Source organism: Gavia stellata, chromosome 3 (assembly GCF_030936135.1).
Source record: "Gavia stellata isolate bGavSte3 chromosome 3, bGavSte3.hap2, whole genome shotgun sequence".
NCBI lineage: Eukaryota > Metazoa > Chordata > Aves > Gaviiformes > Gaviidae > Gavia > Gavia stellata.
Window position 1 is genome coordinate 52,574,063 of NC_082596.1, and position 9,894 is coordinate 52,583,956.

Below are 9,894 nucleotides of genomic sequence, written 5' to 3' on the forward strand. Positions count from 1 at the left end.
CAGCAGTGCTCAGTTGGCTTGAGGGCTTTTCTCTAGCTATTTTTGGCTTTCCCCCAAATGCCCCTAACGTGACACCCTACACAGTCCCACTGTCCACAGACCAACAACCGGTCTGTAGTGACCACAGCTTTAGGTAACATTACATAAATCAAAGTGTTTCAGCTTCTACACTAAGTCAAACTCTTTCCCTCCAAAAAAACTCCTATCAGTCAAAACATTTCCTTTTATCCAAAATAAAGCTTTTTACACTGTTTTTGACTTATTTAACCCTTTAAAGAAAAAAATCAACTTGGACACAAATTACGAACAAGGTTCGTCTTGAGAGGACAGACAAAGCGTTTTGCATTTTCCTCTCTTTTTCAGTTAGGTAATGGGTTCCATCTGGGGTGGTAGGAAAGATCTGTCATGCCTGGACCAGAAGCCAAGATCTCAGCACCTCTTCCCTGCTCAAGCACCAGAAACTGCAGCAAAACCTCTTGATTTCTGCCTGGTCACTAGGGTACAGAGAAAGCAACAGCCCCTGAACTGGCTTAAACTGCTGTCTGTGGTTTGGGTTTAAAGTTTTAAACATTTTTTACTGGAAAAAGTAGGGGCTAACGTGAATATGCTCCATGATATTTCACTCATGGAACTGGGGGGGGTGGGGTGGGGTGGGGGTGTAATTCAGCCTGAAACCGGAATTTAAGCTATGCTTTTGTTCTGGTTCTTACTACCTACAAGAACAGTTACTACTCATCTCACAAACCATGTCTGTGACCTATGCTAAGTTTTCAAATCTGTTCGGTTTTGATTTTGAGAGCTTCAACAGAGTTGTTGAATGACATTTCCTTTAGCAGGAGTTTTCCAAACAAATTAACTTTGTTTCTGCTTGCAAGAAATGGAAAATACCATATTTTGCTTGTGCCTGCTTGGAAATACGCGTGCCTCTGAGGTTCAGGAGGTGACACATCTTCCACAAGTGTTTCCTCTAATAAGCGTAGAGAGGAGAAACTAATGGTTGTGAGCCATAGCTACTAGAAGTTTAAAAATATTCGGTACAGAAATATGCTAACCATAGCCCAGCATTTGGACTTGTGGAACACAGAGGTGAATAGGATGAATCTACGGAGAGAATCAGAAAGCAAACAATTAAACCTGAGCTGGAAAAGGAGGCCCCCTGAATTTAATGGGGTAACATTCTTGGACCAAATGAGCAGGACTGGCTTGGTTGGAAGAGCTTGGTTGAATGTTAAATGTGAGTATTTTGGCTGAATTCTTCACGCCATCTGGGCATTTTGAATACAGCCGGTGTTATTACAGCGAAAGCAGAGTATGTTGGCCATTCTGTTATGATTGAGGGTAGAATTGGAAAGAAATGCTAAGAGGATGGGAAGGAGGGGCTGATGAGGACAATCTCATTCAGAGCTCCATTACTGGTTTGAAGCAAACAGAAAAAATACAAGTTTGGAGTCAGCAAGTCAGTGCAGCAGGCCAGAGCTGCAGTAACAACGGGGCTGTCATTGCCCAGGTGCAATGCAAGGGGAGAAGGACCTACCTACCTCCTTGCTGCCTGGAAGATGGGGTGTGCACCCCAGTCCCCGCACCCCGGGACGGCAGCAGGGCCCAGGAGGCAACAGGGTCCCAAAATGTGCTCTTCCTCAGCACAAGGAAGAAGTGCTGCCCTGGGTCCCTACCCCCAAAGCAGGGACAGAGCTATGGCCAACGACCCCATTAGGGTTTCAGAGGCTGGGGCTGGCTCACGGGCTGCCTTGAACCAACCCAACTCTTTGTGTAAAAGCAGAATCCAGCACACCTATAATTGCACTTTACTAAAAGGAATAGCAACGCATATCCTTTATGGTATTCAGCATTACCATGCTTCCCAGTATCTGTCAAACTGAATGTCAAAAATACACAGTTTAATGGATTAAATTATTTTAACAGTCCTCTATTTGGAAAGCAGAAACCTGCTGTCTAAAGCTCAAGAAGTAAACAAAGTCTAACGATGAAGGACCAAACTCCAGTGGGAGTTTTGCTGGAGAAAGGCCTGCACAGGTTGACCTATTTAATTAAAATGCAATAAAATGAAGTTTCCTTTACATCATTACACTCTAGTGTCAGCCTTAGAATCACAAATTTGTTAAAAGCTGAGCAAAGTGGTTCATCTGTGGTTACCTCTTGGTAAAAAAAAAATGCAAAAAGATGCTTTTAAGGGAATGGGTTAATAATTAAAAATAATTTTAATGGTCTAAATGAAGAGTACTGACAATACTAAAAAGGGTAATGAGTTAATTATTTTTGTTGATGTCAGTTATTCATTTGTGGGCCATCAAGCTATAAACTGGGGTAATTTATTGACTGCAATATAAACTGGATATGTGCCATATTATTCAAGAAAAACAATACACTGCAAAAACAATACAGAGAAGAGGTAATTTGTACAGAGTTCATGAGACAATTATATCATCTAATTACAAAACTGACTCACTATGCCCTTGGCTCTATTTATTAGAAGAGAATTGAAGGACACACTGAACATACTGAGAGTCTAGTAATTTAAATTTAAATCCTGCCTGCACACCCAAGCATCCAGGAACCGGTGCAATCCAGCACATGGATCAGGAGTCCCAAAGGAGGATGCCTTGATTTGGGACTCAGGATACTACTTCATTTTTGTGTGTGCTGGAAATTAAACTACTGCCCCATTTTGCTGAAAAGTGCTTTGAAACTCAATATCACAGGAAACATTTAATAACGTTAATAATACACAAAAAAATGTGACTAATTACTTATTTCAAAATGTGACAGCAGTTTGAAAGCTAGCTGTATTTTACATGCTTCACTGGCGCAGCGCTTCTCTGGAGTAATTGAGCAGAAGCATTTGCATGCAAGTGGATGTGTTTCATGTTCAAACAGAAGCAAATCCTTGAGGTGTCTGAACCATAAGACATAACCAAGGGTCTGCACATATAACTTACTCGCTCACAGTGAAGCACAGAAATTACCAAGACCAAAACAAAAGCAGGCTGCTGAATTATTCTCCAAATTGCCAAATTGTAGCTGCGCTGCAACCTTTTAAACTCTGTTCAGATGTTTTTCCTTGAACTTTTAATATTATTAAGGAACATGCAAATATTTTCTTTGTCGATCACATAACAAACTTCGTTAAATAAAACTGGTTTTTTTGCGTCTCTTCTGATGTTCTTTATTCTCAGTTTACTGTGCATTTTGTATTTGAATAGATTTTAATGGGTCACATCTAGCCATACTATAGCAAATTGTGGAGGAGGCTAATACTCAGAATGATTATAAGGAGTACTTGTTTATAAAACAGGAAAAAACCTCAGTGTCTCTTTATTTGTTTTTATTAATAATAATGCTGGCTTGCATACAATACTTTTTAAAACAAAGGCTATGAGGATCTAGGAGACAGAATAGCAAATGGAGAGCCTGGGAGACCTGGGTTTGAGTTTGACGCAGGTAGGGAAGGCATAATTCTGCATGTTGGAAGGTGCAATTCTACAGCGCATTGGCTTTGGTGCAATCCTGGCTTAAGAAATCCTGTCCCTCTGCCAGGAGGGATTCTTCTGCCTGGAGGAGCCACTCTGGTGCCAGCGCAGCAATCCATTGCCTTCTCCCAGTTGTGTTAATGAAATTCCTTGTGGGACCACACTGGAAGAAAGACCATTGAAACGATTACAATTAAAAATAGCTCTCCCTCTCCTCCTCCCACGAATGGTTTATTTTTAACTTCCATCACTTCAGTGCTCTGATTTAAGCTCCGCTCTACATGCAGTTGTTTTGGCACGACTGAGGAGGTGACAAACTGCAGGCCAGAGGTGGGAACAAGCATCTGGGTCAGGAGCCGGTTGCAGCAGCTTAGCTGCCAAAGGCAGCGTATCATGGGACTATGGTGTGATAGTTCATTGTATGAACTTAAACTTTGCCTTTCCTGACCCTTTTCATAGCCCATGTAGCATCTCTGCTGCAAATCCCTAGCACAGAAGTGCTGGACCAGTGTTGCTTTGCTACCCCAGCCTGGTTCATTTACAACAGAGATTTGCAGTCACGTGAGCTGTACCATGGAGAAACACAGCGTAGGCAAAGCCTCGGCCGAATCACAAGGCCTATATCCTTAAAGGTATTTATTTAGATGGCTAACTTTTAGTCAGTGGAAGGCTTAAACGGTCAGGGTTAGGAGCCGGCATATAGTCAGGACAAAGCCTTGGCCATAGGGTAACAGCACCTACACACCTCAGCTGTGTTCCCTTGCAAGTCTCTGATCACAGCCTTACGTGGTTTGCTTACGTGCTAAGGATCAATCTGTATATGTGATTCAGGACTGAGTAACAACTTCTGCCAAGTCATTTTGGCCAGGATTTGGGGTTCTTCCATCTTTTCTTAAAGCACAGGCCATGAGTCACTTGCTGAAATCTCCTTTCTTATCTCTCCAACTTCCTGCCACTGCATGGACCTCAGGCGATGGTGGCCCTTTGATTTCTTCTGTCCTCTGCCTGTGATTTTTGTCTCTTGAGGACTCAAAAGCTACAACCTAATTTGAGTTTTCGGATACAGCTATGTAAACACTTGGGTGAACTTGCATAGCCTTTAGCATACAGGAAGTCAGATAATATCTAATCTTCTCCCCATTAGGGTAAAAGTGTGTCCCTAGCACATTATTAACCAAAGTATGCTAGAACAGACAACACAGTACACCATATAATCCATCCTACAGTTCCCTATATTAAAACCAATCATCTGACTTGTTCACGTGTGACAGCATCACAGCATGACATCACCCAGAACCCACTGAAGTCAGTGGAAGAAGTACCAGTCCCAGGTGGGTTTGGACGTCTCCTTTAGTGCCTCAGGTAACTCACCTTACACATCACAATCTGGATTTTGAGCCTCCACCGTGTTCATCAGCCATTATTTTTCCTTCCAGTCTTGACCTAGACTAGGGACCTTGAAGATTTTGTTCCTGATGACTGGTACTTTTGGCAGATTTAAGACTTCAGTGTCAAACTTTTAGATAAGAAGAACTTGTTTGCCTGTGCAATCATGTTGCTTCTCTACTGGTCCACATGCACTCTTCCAGTCCTCCGTGAAGTTAGTAGGCTTTCTTGTAATGCAAATAAATTTAAAATAAAATAATGTCACAATAGCTCTAAAGGAGCACTTCCAGGGCACTCTACTGTATCTTGATGGCATAAACAAAATACCTAATGAAGAGTCACCCTTGAAAATCATCTGGCTCACAAAAGTGCGATTTTGTGATGGAATGGGATGACCCAAGCTTGGCTAGACCAGGTTGGACCATGAGGACCTGCAACCCTTCAAGAGCTTTATGGAGCCTTAGTCCTTCATTGTCTGCAAAATTAGGCCTGGAACCATTTCTTCAAACTATGGTGAGATATAAACTTCCTTATGTGTTCAGCTACATCATGTTTATCTGCCATTTCTAAACTCCTTCCCATCTCACAGGGAGGATAGGCTTTCACTGATTTCAGTGACTTTACTGGAGTATTTTTCTGTTTGTGAATCTCATTCATGCCTTTTCTGTCCTCACTTCCCAGAGGTGAAGCACCAAACAACCCATAAACAGTATACAGAACCTACACACTCACTCTGGAGACCACAATATATGGTATGTAAACAATTTCTTTAAAAAAGAATGTATTTTCCTAGTAACCCTTACATATTCATCAAGCTGGCAGTTATTTCAGAGAAGACTCATGCTACTCATAAAAAACCCTTACCAAAGTCAGCCAAAATTCCAAGAAAAAAATTAGAAAGGCAGGCAGGCAACTAATCCTTTTTGGCGCTGTCAGATTGTGACCTGAGGCATGCTTTCAGAGGATAGGCAAAAATCAGCTTCTTTCCCAACTGAAGAACAATATGATGGTTTAACTATGGAATGCTAAATGATGAGCATACAGTTGCTGCCTGCACAGAAAACATTCCCAAGAAGAGGACCATCCGGCATAGTCGTAGTGGATGGTTACAAACTGCCAGACAGGCGGTACTGACTCAGAGCTCCCACTCCGGCGCTCCTTTTCCTGGCTGTAGCATATGTAAAGGACTAGAATGAAGGAAAACCCATAGAATAATGAAGATGAATGCAATAAATATACCTGAGCCTGTCTACTTGTTTTAGTGGTTAATGCCACTAGAGAAACCCTGCAGAGCTTTAAGCAATTCTTAGTGATGAAGATTTATGAAGCCCTTTTAAAAACTTCATTAAGGGGTCAGAGAGATTTAAGTGGCCTCACAAGCTCTGCACTGAGCCAAGAGATTCACTTTGCAGAAATTCAGCCAAAGGCAGCAGGGGGAGAGCTGGCTTGCAAGGACTCTTTGCGCGCTTTGGGCTGGGAGGAACGATGCTGGGTACCCTATGGATCTGGGCAGTACAGCATGCTGACAAAGTCCCAAGCAGGGTTGTAGCGCGTAGGACAGTTAAAGGAAGCTGCTTAGCAAAAGTAATTGCTATGAATAGGTTAAGGTCGGCGTACTACGCTAAGCAAGCCAAGTCTGCATACACTGCTCTCATATCTTCCTTCTTCCAGCTTCCCTCAGTTTATCCAAAATATGGTGAAGTATTTTTATAATTCAGATGAGATGTGTTTTCCTCCTTCTGGCGACAAGCACTGCCTGAATCTCTTCAAATCATAGCCCAGTATCTTACCTTCCATGCTGATGCCTCCAAGCAGTTGTTTAGAACTGTGATTATTTAGATATAAATAGCAGTGCTCATTAATCTAGCAATCACTGACTCCCAGCTATGAAAATGCAAATTGGGTTGGCTTGTTTGTGTTTTCGAGAGAGAGAGAAGGTGGTGGCAGTAGGTGGGAAGGGGAATGCTCCCTGGTGCTGCTGTTACCACCTTTTCATCTCGCTGTGAGCCAGGGAACGTTTCACCTATACCCTGCAGAGCTTTGCTGAGCCCTATGCCACCGCCGCTGAGGTGGGTGTGCATCATGCCCATCTTGTAACAGTGGTTCATGGACTGACGGGCTGGGTCAACCCCATAAAAAACAGGTCCTGGACTTCTTTTTTTATAGGTGTACAGCAGAATAAGCTCTTGTAGCTGGCAAAGCCAGCAAACCTTGACAGAGTGAGAGAAGAAGGCTGCTCTGGTAGTGTTACAGGTAAAACTACCCTTGCCTTTGGCTCGTTGAAGCTGCCCGGCCATCAGGAAGCAGCCATGGTGGCGCAGATGTCATGAGCTGTTATACAATCCAGTATAAACCAAAGCAGCAGATCTCCAGAAGTGTGTTTCAGCTTGACAGCCCACCTGAAGCAAACACCCTTCACTAGACGGCTTATAACCCAATACGCAGTGCTTCAGATGAAGTTCTGGAGGCGTTCCACAGCCTCAGTGCCTAGCAAGCAGGCAAGGGCCTCCCCTGGAGCTAGAAGGAAGTAAGCTAAAAAGAGAAAGACAATAGAGGATGGAGAAAGGGGGACACCTGAGAAATCTGTGGTAAGAAGAGAACTGATGGACTGAGCTGTCAAAGACCTCCTTCACCTCATATCCCATTCTAAAAGCTGTCAGCAGCGGGCACTTACAGAAACCTCCCAGAAAAAGGCTGTATAAGGCAGTCCCTCTCCTGTTTTTTTCTCCCATCCCCAGCATGTTAAATACCTTCAAATCTAAATGCCTTCAGCATGAATTGAAGTGGGCTCCTGAGCTTAAGCAGTGTGTTATTGGAAGGAGAATCTCATAATGGAGTCAGTTTAACAATTCATTTTCATTATTTTAGGGGAGCTTGTTCATATTAGCCCTCATTCAGGAACGCACTTTTTACATTCACTGAGCTTAAAGCACCTGCTTTATGCTGATTGAGAGGGATGCTTCCTTCTACACGCTTGTGAACGGGGTTCCTCAACCAGGTTTCAGAACAGAATGGCTCAAGCCTGGGGTAGCCTCCAGTAAAGGTTAAAGTTATAGATGATGCAACAGAAGACGCTCAGTCATCTCTCTGGGTGACAGCACTATCTGGCACTATGTTAGCATCTGTTAGAAATGCAGCATTTGCTATAGAGTTGCCAAATCAAGCCATACCAATATTTCCCAAACAGTTATTTGAGAAATGATTCAATATTAATCAACAGCATAAGGAAGTTTCTCTACCATCACCTCCATCCTGCAGAGTTTCTTAAAGGAGAAAAGGGCCTTACCTTGCTACCTTCATTTGAATACAATCATTTCTGACGCATTCCTGAAGCCAGCGACAAAGACAGGAGATGTCCTCCCACCTGCAGGAGCAAGCAGAGATTCGGTAGTGAGCCGATTATTACCGCTGGCAGGAAGGAGAAGCCTTCCTCATGACAGTGAGTCATGAGATCTCGGTGTTGACAAGGAGAACTACTACAGAAGAACCAATTGCGTAATATCCCAAAGAAAAGCAATTAAGTGGCTTCACTGAGACAAGTTTTGCATGAGCTACACACTACAAATAGCAACTTCATTCAGGCCATTTCAATGACACATGCTAGAGATAGGAAGTGCCAAGATAATAATGTTTTGCGATGGCATTTTTGGAAACTGTGGATCAGGAATTTTTCCAGAGTGGGAAGCTTGTTTTTCTCACTGAAGACTTTGTTTTGATTTCAAGCACTGCTGACTATGCACTGATGCCACATTTTTTAGATACCTTTTTTATTGATCCCTGGATTGTAGGGCACAGGGAGATTGCTGCAGTAGACAAAGACTCTTGGGAGGCATATGCTATGAGTAGAAGGAATCTGCTCCAGATCTTCCATAAATATGGGGTTAGGTCACTGTATCTAACAGCTTCTACATCACAAGCGTTGATCTTGCATACCCGATGGAGACTGGGGTTATAGGGTGACAAAAAGAAGCAGTGGGTGGCTTGGGCATCCAGTGTCTGAGTTCCCAGGTGCTGGTGTCAGCCCTGGGTGCCAATAGTTCCCTCCACAGCCCGGCGGTGCGGCACGATGCATCTCTGACTGCCGCTGCTTGTGAGATGTTGCAATGGCTCAGCTAGGGGAGCAAAGCTGTCCTAGGGGCTGCTGTACATAAGCCCATGTCACTTCAGTAGGCAGAACCCTGACCTGTATGGTTTAAGGTAATAGCAACTACAGAGAGTAAAAGCACTTGGAGAGCTTAATAACAGCTCCAGAAAATAAATTCACAGTGAAGTGTACCCTGATCCTTCATCTGGAGCCATATTTATATGCTGCCATAGTAGGAAATTTCTGAGGTGACAGGAATCCATGAATCAGGGTGCTATTGTTGGGGTTTTTTTTATTATTTTCCACGTGCAAAACAATACAAGTGGTCATAAAATTATTTAGGGACTTGTGCTGATCCCCAATTAGCACTCTTAAACCTTCTGCTCACTTCAGGTTTTTGAGTGAAACAAAAGATAAACCAAAGCAGAAAGCAGTCCTGCTTTTCCTTAAGCCAGCAGGAACTTTGCCAGCATTTTATTTTTTAAATCTGGTTTCCTCAGCTAATTTAGTTACGCAAAATTAGCAGCCTCAAGAAGGAAACTGTGAGTATGTTACCCCTGTTATACCCAAAAGTGGGTTGCTTTCCCATCAGCTCCCTCAAGCAAAATCTGTTTACCTGTGAAGCACCATAATTTTTTTTCTCTCTGTGGCAAGGTTTGAGCAACAAGTAAGCAGCAATGTTCATTGCAAACCTTCTTCTTTTGAGCTTTGGGTGCTGTCATGGCTCTCACATGGGGGCTGTCAGCTCAGCTGCCGCATCCTCTTTCTGGACAGGGGAAGGAGAACATTACTCTTTCCTTTCCCTTCTATGTGGTAAAAAGCCACAGGGAACCATAGAGCTGTGTCATCCTGAACTGCCATGACCAGATTTGCCAGGGAGCTTTTCCTACTGGAAAGCAAAAGTGCCAAGACTGCTCGTCCACCTGTGCATGCACC

General features: G+C 43.2%; 1 long non-coding RNA gene across 1 annotated transcript; it reads right to left on the minus strand.

Annotated features, from left to right (window-relative positions):
* Positions 1-3,328: 3,328 nt before the first annotated feature.
* Positions 3,329-8,291, minus strand: LOC132322100 (uncharacterized). The gene is made up of 3 exons (XR_009485024.1): positions 8,161-8,291; positions 4,860-5,101; positions 3,329-3,651 (listed from the first exon to the last, which is right to left on the minus strand). It is a non-coding gene; the product is annotated as an uncharacterized LOC132322100 (long non-coding RNA).
* Between the last annotated feature and the right edge of the window lie 1,603 nt (positions 8,292-9,894).